The sequence below is a fragment of the Ammospiza nelsoni genome, chromosome 12, assembly GCF_027579445.1.
Source record: "Ammospiza nelsoni isolate bAmmNel1 chromosome 12, bAmmNel1.pri, whole genome shotgun sequence".
Lineage (NCBI taxonomy): Eukaryota > Metazoa > Chordata > Aves > Passeriformes > Passerellidae > Ammospiza > Ammospiza nelsoni.
The window spans coordinates 6,689,058-6,699,827 of record NC_080644.1 but is presented as its reverse complement, the minus strand read 5'-3'; positions in this window follow the sequence as shown (position 1 = coordinate 6,699,827).

Genomic DNA, 10,770 nt, shown 5'->3' with positions numbered 1-10,770 from the left:
CTGCTCCCGCTGCCATTCCCTCTCAGACACTTTTATGGCTGGTGAAACGTGAGCGCCGGAGAGGCTGAGAGCAGCAGCAGCTGCTGGTGGGGACAGGGACGGGAATCCTCCCGGGGCTGGGCACCTCGGGGCAGGATGTGGCAGCATTCCCCGGCTAAAGCATTTCCGTGTGGGCGCCAGTTTCCCCGAAATGATCACCACCAGCAAACCGGCTGCCAGGGCACTTCCCGCCGGTGCTCCCTGCTCGCAGGTGACCAGGAGCTGCCCAGGGGACACGGTGGCACACAGCCGAGCTGCAGGAGGAGCGGGCAGGGGCACAGGGAGCCTGGGCAGGCAAAAACTCCTGCTCTGTCCTCTGCCACCACTTCTCACCACGGCCTCAGGAGCATCCCCGTGTCTCGGATGCCATCGTGGCTGTCCCGCAGACCTGCCCTCCAGATGGGGCCGTGCCTGCAGGCAGCTGCGGTGGGGGCAGCCAGGCCTCCCGGGTCAGACAGGATTCCCGGGATTAAGGGGAGATGCTTGAGAGAAGCCCCACAAGGAATGAAATCACTCTCTTGGCTTGCCTGGCTGCCTGTGTGTGATGACCCTTAAGGGTGGGTCCTCACACGGCATTTGGGAGGGAAAGAGATGTTTAGCACCGAATAAACTTAGGGATTTGTTTATAATTGGAGGTGGATTTGGGGAGCTGGTCATCTCTCTTGTGTTCCTGCAGGCATGTGAAGGGTGGATGGGAGCAGAAGTCTCTGAGGACTCCCAGGACTCTCTGAGGACCTAGGGAATTTGCTCAATTCAGGGAGCAGCTTTGTGAAGAACTCATCCTGCTTTTAGTGGTATGAGCCATGAGCTCAGCTGGCATTGCCGTTGCCCTGGTCCCCTCTGCCCCTTCCATGTGGCTTCACCCTGGTGCAGGAGCTGGTGGAGCCTCCAGGGATGATCATTCCAGTGAGGCTCTCTGGGATCCCCACACATCCCATCTTTGAAGCTTTGCCTATAGGATGGACCAGATCCTGTCCTGAGCTATTCCCAAAGATCTGAGGAAGATGAAACCAGACCCAAAGAGGACTGACACCCCCTCCAGCCTCTCCAGCTTCCCCTGGAGTGTACTTGGCTCAGGCCCTGGGTGTGGTGAGTGTCACCCCAGCGCTTCCCTCTGAATTCTCGGCTTGCAGAGATGAGATAAGAGCCCCGGCCAGAGCTCAGGCTGGTGGCTGCCCACTGCTGGTGCCTCCCGAGGACGGAGGAAGGGAACAAAAGGCAAATGTCCTTTCTGTCCTCCCTGTGAAGCACGATGGGTGCCCTGGGCACACGCTGAGGGAATGGGCACAGTGTCTGGGGGGATGTCCATGCCTTTGGGATATCTGTGCTCCTGAGACTGCCAGGGGTACTGCCAAAAGGTCTCTGAGCACCCCATGAGGACTTGGGTTGGACAGTGTGAGAGTGTGGGGTGAGGGCAGTGAGCAGGACTCCAGGTTGCTGTGGGCAGGTTCTCCTGGCAGGTGTGGGAGCCCACAGGCACAGACACTGCCTGCAGTGAGCCCCCTTCCACCCTGACATGCTCTTCCCGGGGGTCCTGCCCTGCTCCAGCACCCCCAGGCCTGCCTGCCCTGTCCTCACACCTGCATCCCTTTGCTCTAGCCAAATTTTCCAGCCCATTTCATTGGTACACCACAATCCCAAGGGTAGGGCAGGGGGACAGCCTCTCCCTGGAACGGGGCAGTAAAGGGGAATGTGGAGGGACTGACTCCCGGGATGGAGAGGGCAGCACTGGGGACGGAGGGCAGGCAGACCCCGGCGATGGAGGGGGCAGCACCGGGGTGGGATAAAGAACAGACCCCCGGCATGGAGGGGGCAGCACCGGGGGATGGAGGACGGACAGACCCCCACGATGGAGGGGACAGCACCGGGGGGGAGATGGAGGGCGGCCCCCGGGATGGGGCGGCTCGCCAGGTCCGTGCCCGCCGCGTTGGCGGCTGAGGGAAGCGCGTCCCGCCGCGCACCTGAGCCCCCCGCCCGCGCCCGGTACCTTCCATGTCCTTGGGCCGGCCGCAGCTCATCCTCCGGCAGCGGCGCCGCGCTCGGGCGGGGACGGAGCCCCGCGCCCCCCGCGCCGCCGGCGGCACCGGGCGCTCCCGCCCGCCCCGCCCCGCCCCGGTGTCCGCGCCGGGGGCGGCGCCGCCATCCGCCACCCCCGGGGGCTCCGCCCGCCGCCGGCCCCGCGCTGCCGCCTGCCGCCAGCATCCCCGAGCATCCCCGAGCATCCCCGAGCATCCCCCGCTCCTGCATCCCCCCCAGCCCTGCCCCGGGCATCATCCCCCCTGCCGCTCTCCAGCTGCGGGAACGGGTCCCTGGGGATAGCAGGGTGCAGAGGCACCATGGACAGGTTTTTGTCATGTTTGCAGGGGGTATAGAATGGAAAACACCTGCTTGTTCCTCCACCCCAAATATCTCTGGTGTCCCCGATCTCCAGCTCCCTGGATGGGGGAGGCAGAGGAAGGGGCTCACCCCCGGGGTGCTGCATGAGTGGGTATCCCCAAACCTCACTGGGGCTTGGCACACCAGCATGGAGCTAAATGGTGTCACCAGAACCTGTCACTATCCCCAGTGACAATCCCACAGGTATTTTTTAGGTGCCTGCATTCAGCTGTCACACCTGACCCAGCCAGGGAGCGTCACTGCCAGCCCCTGCAGCCACCAAGGGACAGGGGTCTGGCTGTGCACCCTGTGCTCATCCTGCCCTGGGCTGGGAGAGGGCTGGGGGCACCTCTGGCTGCCCAGAACAAGGACAAGCAGATGCCTGGGCTGTGATACTCCACCTTCCCAAGGGCTCCCTGTCACAGACCCACTGCAGCACAGAGCAGCATCCCCACCCTTGTTTGAAGAGGAAGAACACTCAACTTAAACACATTGTGTGACGCATTCCCACCTTCCCTGTGGGCTGGGAAGGTGCAGCAGGTGGCAGTGGCCTTGCACAGCCTGGGGTAGGGTTTGTGTGCCTGCTCATCAGCCTTGCACAGCTACACCATAAAACCCTCTTGGATCTGGGCTGTGCAGCTGTGTGTGTGAGAGTGGAGCACTTTGCCAAAACTAAATTCAGCTCCCCAAATCAATAGGAGCTTTCCAAAATTTTGGATGCTCAATCAGGAGCTGCTCTGGATGAGGCTCAAGCCCCTGTCAAGGCTGGATGCTGGCTCAGCTCTGCGCTGGGAGCTGGCCAGGGCTGACACAGTCAGCCAGCCAACCATGCTGCCAGGCAGGGAGCAGGGACATCGAGTCACAAACCATGCGTGTAGTGGGGACATCAGGCCCCAAACCCTGCCTGTAGCCTGCAAAAATCCTCTGAGAATTCCTGGGGGGAGCTGGCATTCCTCCTCTGGCTTCAAGAGAGCGGGCAGGGCAGTGCTGCTTGTTGCAGGCAGATAAAGAAAGAACGTGTTCTCCATCACTTTGAATTTCCCATTTCTCCCTCAGCCTTTGTCTGCACACAGAGCTTTTGAGCCATGGCAGAAAATTTCCAAGAGAAATATGGCTAAAGAGGGGCCTTGGCAGGGAAAGGCTGATGCCGCTTGAGAAATGTGTGCAGATTACACCAAGCTGTTATTAAAAATAAGTGCTGTGCTGCTTCCAGCCTTTGCTTTCTGTGATTTTTCTGGTAGCAATTGCACTTCTCCAGTAAAGGGTTCACGTGTCCAGGGCATGGAATTTGTTTCCTCCTCATTTGCAAATGAGCCTGGTGCCAAACCAGTATCCCAATGCCTGGGGATAGTGTGGTGGGGTGTAGGTGCCTGGGCAAGTTCAGATTGCTCATCCATCTGAAATTCCAAAGGATTTTCAGAGAAGCCTTGAGGCTGGGGAGGGTTGGTGGTGTGGTCCCCACACCTGCTCCATGCTCCAGCCATCCTTGGTTTTACAGCATCCAGCATCACTCTTGGGCTCACTCAATCCCTCCCACCCTGAAGCATATTTTAAACAGCCCCAGCAACTTTGTCTTGGGTTTTGGTCTGATTTTGGGTCTTTTAATGCCTGGTTAAGGACTTTCCACATTTAAACAGGAGTTAAACAGCAGGAGTTAAACAGTTTTTTAGGGAAAGTCCTAAATCAAGACACAGCTTGGGACACTCACAGCGTGAACCAGGGCTCCTTTTCCCAAGGCAGTGACGGTGTGGGAAGGGGACAAGGTGGGGACAGTGCCTGCAGAAAGCTCTAGACCAACAGGCTTCCCCTGCACATGGATTTGGGTATGGAGAGCTCCAGTGTTCCCGTGGGTGCCACCCCTCCCCAGGCCCCTGGCTCTGCAGAGGGGGTGAGGCTGGGATGATTCAGCACGTTCGTTTTTCAGAGAATAAAGGAAGTAATTAAACATCAGCTTTCCTCCCGCCGCGCCCCGCGAGGATGAGAGGGAGGAGATGAAAAGCCTTCAGACGGAAGTTATTTGTCCAAGGAGAAAAGTGGCTAATTTCTCTGGTGCTTTGCTTGTCTGCTCGTTAATGAAAACCGCTCATCAGCAGGAAAAGGGAGCACCCAGCGAGGGGGAGGAACCAGAATCACACATCCATCAGTGTGGATGTCTTGGTGGCCTTGGGACATGCTGCTCTGTTGGGATGTCACCTCCACAAAGCCCCCCATGGCACCCAACCACAGGCCTGGGGGCTGTGAATGCACCTGGGTATTGGGGACCCCTCCTCACTGCAGCCCCATGGGTTGAGAGCAGACACTCCCAAGCTAAACACCATGGATTGGTTTTCCTAAATCCCAACACCCTTCCCCTACCTGCCCCCCGCCCTCAATTTTTTGTGCAAAGACTTCAAAATGAATTTGTTGAGGCACTTGCAGGGAGATAGAATCGAAAACAGCTTCATGCTGAAGCCTCCTGCCTGGTGCGGGCTGATGGATGGCGCTTATCTCAACCAGGCATGGAAATGTTTAGTGTTATGAAAACCTCTCCCTGAAAAGAATTTATTTTCATGCTGATAATAAAAGAACCAAAGCTCAGCGTTGGAGGGTGGGGATGCTGCAGGTCACGTCAGGCTCTGGCTTACACAGACCAGGAGGAGCTTGTGCTGTCCTCTGGCCCCTGGCTGGGCAGGTGACCCTCTTGTCACTCACAGTGTGACATCTGCACCTTCCCAAGGTTCATGATTTACTGGCAGAGGGCATCCAAGGCATTGCTCCCTCTTTGCTGCTGTCTGGCACACAGAGAGGGGTTGAAACAAAAAAAACTGTCCTGTGTGGAGGTTTATATAGATATATTTCTAATTGGATTTTGGCATGTCACGGTTATTTTCAAGGCACTCTGTAATTATTTGAGAGCCTGATCGCCTCCTTTCCCTCAGAACAGAGGACTGTCTTTTTTCTTTTTAATATTGTTTCCCCAAGTGAAATTGTGAATTTGCAACTTAATCCAATCAGAGGACACACACGATGTAACTCTGCAAGGACATGGCAGGACAGCAGGATACACCTCTGCCAGGCTCCTAATCGATTCCCAGCAAGGGCAAAACACATAAGAATAATGTTTTAATTTTTTTTTGTATTTAAAAAAAAGAAAAGAAAGTGTTTTAAGAAGATCATGGGTACTTGATGGAGTGAGGAGGTTTTGCTGGTCCTGCAGTAGCTCAGCCCACCCTGTGCTGAGACTGCCTCGTGTCCAGCTGCAACTCTGCAGCAGCTGAATGCTACTTTCTGGCTTTTTCTGTCCCAGCTGAAACCTGATGAAATTCCCACTAATTACAGGCTTTTATTTTTACATGTGTTGTAATTTTTTGGGGCCAAAATAATTCCATCCAGCTCCATCTGCTCTCCATTAGGGAACTGAAGCTTGAGCAGATCCTCCCATCCTCACCAGGGCTCTCCCCAGGTTGGGCACTGCCACCATCCCAGGGCTGCACTTGTTATTCCAGTGCCTAGAATGAGCACAAATGAAAACCATTATCCAAGCAGAGTTTTCCAGCATCTCACAGCTAATGACCATACACCACCCTGCTGCATCTTAACAGCCTCAAGTTCTTATTTTCTCCAAGCCCGATTTCAGGGCTCTGGGCTGCATTCAATTGCTGCTGAATCCGATTTATTATTTACATTGCAAGGTACAGCCTGGCATGAATTGATTTGCTGTGCTCTGATTGCCACTGCACGCTGCTCTGGGATCTGGGAGCTGGCTGCTCACACAGCCAGGCTGCAAAATCAGAAGTTGGGGAATGCCAGAGTTCAAACTGCCCAGTGCTCTGTGTTCTGCTCTCATCTTTCTCATCTCTCTCGGGATGCAGGGAGTGCTGGTCCCAGTGGGGGCGGTGGGATCGATTAACTGGTGTTCCCCAAGGGTTGTCACCCCTGTGCTGCAGAGATCAGATGATTTCAATGGCACCCCTTACTGAAGAAGAAAGGTTTGGGGAATTGGAGAGGGCAGGTGACACTGGTTTTTAGGAAGGAGCCATGGGTGGGAGCACAGGACAGATGGAGAGAGCAGAAAGGATAGGGAACAACAGAATTGGGAAGCAAATGGGAGACTTGGTGTTTTGGGGGATTTAGCAGTTGGGGGATTCATCACCACTTCACCTTTACTTTCATCATCACCTTCACCATCATCATTACCTTCACCTTCATTTTTGCCTTCACCTTCACTCCTCACCTTGCCCATGGTTGGAGCTTGCACTACCTTGGGTGGCAGGAACGAGTGAAAATCCCCCAGACCCAAGCCTGTTACTCTGGGGCAGTGATGAGCAGAGGCTTTGCTGGTGGCTCAGCTGTGGGAGATGAACCTGGGGCAGTGGTTTGAAGAGCAGGACTATGGACATGCTGCCCTTGGCACAGGGACCCTCCTCCTCCAGCTCATCCAGCTGCCCAAATCACAGAGCACCTTGGGAAACATTTGTCCATCTGCCAGAGCTCTTGACTCTGGCCATTCCCAGATGAAAAGACAATTTTAAGGAATCCCATTTGGGCAGCATCATTAACATTCTCCTGACAAGACACTGTGCCCTTGAGCTCTCTCCCACGTGGGGATTCTTCCCAGCAAACCCGTGGCTGGTGCCAACTCCGCTCTCTGGATTGCTGAGAGTGTGAGCCTTGTGCTGACGACCCTTCAGGAATCTCTGCTAATTGTCCCTGAGACCTCCAATGGCTTGGAGGTGACTCTCAAAGGCACCTCACTCCCTCCCAGCTGCTGTGGGATCTTGGCACCTGCTGCTGCTGGCTCTGGCAAAATCCCCACCCCACACCAGAGCTCAGCTTGGGGTGCAGAGGGGGGCAGGTGCTGCAGATGAATCCTCAGGGCACCTCTGTGTCGTAGCATGGGACTAATTAAAACTTCAGAATGTATATTTACCTAATAGGGAGTTGATTTGTTAAGTAGGACATCCTGCCTTCAGAGGATTTCACGGCATCGGGTGATAATCAAGTGAGAACAGGCTCCAAAAGTGTTAATTTAGGAACTGAGACAACAGGGATTAAAAATAAGCCCTGTTTTGTTCCTCTCGCACTTCCACATCTGAAATCCAAGTAATCATCCCATTTGGGAGTGCAAAGCAACGGCACCACCACCCAGCAAGCACCACACTGGCTGAGGGTTCAAATGTGGGGCTTCAGTGGCCAAATTTGGGCTCTTTGCCCTCTCAGGGCTCAGCTGAGGAGCTCACACTGCTCCAGCCATTCCTGGCGCCTCTGGGATGTCCTGTCCCTGTCCCTGTGCCTGGCACTGGCACACACACAAGGAAGGGGCTGGATTTCTGCTCAGGACTTGCAGGCAGGTGTTTTGCAACAGGGATTTTTATAGAATTGTGGAACAATTTGGGTTGGAATGAACCTTTAAAGTCCATCCCATCTCGGCTTTTGCAGAAGCACCTTCCATGAGACCAGGTTGATCCAAACCCTGTCTAGCCTAATCTTGAACACTCCAGCTCCCTGAACAAGTGTTTTACCACCCCTGCTGTAATAAAGTTTTCCTTATATTTAACCTAAATCTCCTCTTTTAGTTTAAAGCCGTTTCCCCGTCTCTGATTGCCAGAGGCAGGCAGCAGGCAGCGGCACTTGGGAAGAGTCCCATCGCTGCTCCTGCCCTGCGGATGCATTCCTTCAGCGCTGTGTGATATTTGAAACACGGATTGCCAGCCTCGGGAGAGCCCCGGGGTTTGTTGTCCCGTTGTCCCGGGAGAAGCCGCCGCCTGCCCTGCTCTCCCCGGGGACACAGAGGCGGCTTTGTGCGACCGAGGGGCCGCCGTGCCCCTGCCCTGGGCTGGGCTGCTCCTGGCTGGGCTTTGGGCTGACCCCGATGCCGGCCCCTGGCAGGATCTGCCTTGGGGAGCTTGTCTTTGAGCTCATCCCAGTGATTTTTTTCAGTTTCAAACCTTTGTGAGCGATTCTGAGCGTTGATGTGCCCAGCATCCCCTCCCACCTCGCTTTGCTCAGCCACACACACACAAACTGAGCTTGGGGAGTCCCAAAGCAGAATTGGGGTGATTCTGTGCACCCAGGAGAGAGGAGGGACCTGCTGTGGGTGGTTTCGTCCCTCTGGGGTTTAATTCCTTTCCCAAAAACGCTGCTGAGGTTGGTGAGAAGCACTGTGCCAACATGCAGACCCAGCAGCAGCTCCCTGCAGGTTAAAGTGCAGCATATTTGCAACTTTAACAGGGGTGCTGCCCCTTCACCCCTTCAGATTTTGTTGTACCAGGGAGAAAACATTTTTTCCTCCTGCTTCACACCCTGCTTTAAGGTGTTTTGGGAGGACAGAACAGTGCACAATGCAGATGCCTCACTCCTTCCCATCGTGGGGATGAGCCACATCCTGATCCTGATGATCCCAGGAGCAGCTCAGGGATTTCTCCCCACCTCACTTCCCACCCCACCACCCCTCAGTTGCATTAATCAGAATAATTGCTAATTAATTGCCCCATCGAGCTTTTGGCTACGTTCCTGCAGCAGCCCAGGGTAGCAAAATGAAACCCAAGGAGAAACCCCTGGAGTGCCCAAAGAGTCGAGCTGGGCTGGAGAGGATGCCTGAGGGCTGGATCCTGACCAGCTCATCCCTGCTGTGTCCAGCCCAGAGCTGACAATGCCCCTGCTGCCCAGGCTTGGTGGGACACACAGCCCTGCACTTACCAGGACAAACCAACCACCCCCAGAGACAATTAAAGCTCATTCAAGGTTGATTTTACTTAACCTATAAATTACTCTGAGTTTTCTTGTTGTGTAAGGGTTGCTGTGTAAAGAGAGAAGGTTTAGAGCCCTAACACCAGAGCCCCATTGGCAGGTGACCCTGCTGCCATCCCTCACCTCAGCTCTGCTTTTTAGGAGATCATCCCAAATGTGAAATTCCTGCAGCTTTCAGAGCCTCAGCAGAGGTTGGGCACTTCCCTGCTGTCCCCATCCATCCATGGCTCAGGGAGGCTCCTGATGGGCTCCCTTTAATCCTTCATCTGCTGGCAGGATGGGAGAACCCAATTTACCTCCAAAACCCCCAAATTTACCACAACCAGCCCACCGGGAGGACCCACTGGTGCTCCATGACGTTGGATGTGCAGCTCTGGGTGTTCAGAGGGATCTGATCTCAGGCTGGGAGTCAGGGTGTCCCACACCTCTCCCTGGTGCTGAGGATGTTCTGCCCTCACTCCAGGGTGGACAGCAGAGCTGGGACCCTGCAGCCTCCCTCCCTCTCTGCTACCCCAACCGTTTGGCAAAAGGGATTTTATTTTTTAATTTTTTAATTTTTTTTTTCTCCGGCGAAAAACCAAAAATAGATTGATGGGAAGCGGCTGGGGGTTGGGATGCCATTAGCATGCAAAATGGGGCTATTTATCTTCCCAGCAGCTGGGTTCTGCTCCCAGAGCTGGCAGGGAGCCTGCTGCTGCTGGCAGGGGGCTGTGGGATGGCACTGTCCCCATCGGGATCGTGGGGACAGCCCCATCCCCTCCCAGCCCTGTCCCCATCAGCCCCATCCCCTCCCAGCCCTGTCCCCATCGGGACACAGCAGAGTTGGAAGTGAGACCCCTCAGAAGGAATGAGTAGAAAAGCTGTTCATGAGGTGAAATGAGTAGAAATCTTCTGCTCCCAGAGAGAATTTGGCTTGGAAATTTTTACCAGGAGGGAAGGGGGGAAGCGAGGCTTGCAGCTCACAGCCCTGCAAGCAAAGGCTGGGGGACACAAGGGTGAGCAGCACGGGGGCTTTGTCCAGCTCCAGATCCTCCTGGGATGATCCTGGCTCTTTCCCCCCCTTTTCTACCCCATTCTGCCCAGGGTTTGTTAAACACAGCTCAAAATTATCAGCTTTGCTCCTTGCAGAGCCGCTCGCTGCCTGGGATGTCCCTTAGCTGTTGCTTGTTTCCTGTCACATTAAAAATAATAAATTGCTATAAATGTTAAACTCCATGACTGCACAGCTCAACATCACCATGATCTTCATCCCCACCATCCTCATTCTCATCCCCATGACCTTCATCACCAACATCCTCATTCCTGCTTTTCCCATCCTCATCCCCGCGACCTTCATCCCCACCATCCTCATTCCCATTTTCCCATCCCCATCACCACCATCCTCATTCCCACTTTTCCCATCCTCATCCCCGTGACCTTCATCCCCACCATCCTCATTCCCATTTTCCCATCCCCATCACCACCATCCTCATTCCCACTTTTCCCATCCTCATCCCCGTGACTTTCATCCCCACCATCCTCATTCCCATTTTCCCATCCCCACCACCACCATCCTCATTCCCGCTTTTCCCATCCCTATGACCTTCATCCCCACCATCCTCATCATCCCCGTTCTCCTCCCCTCGC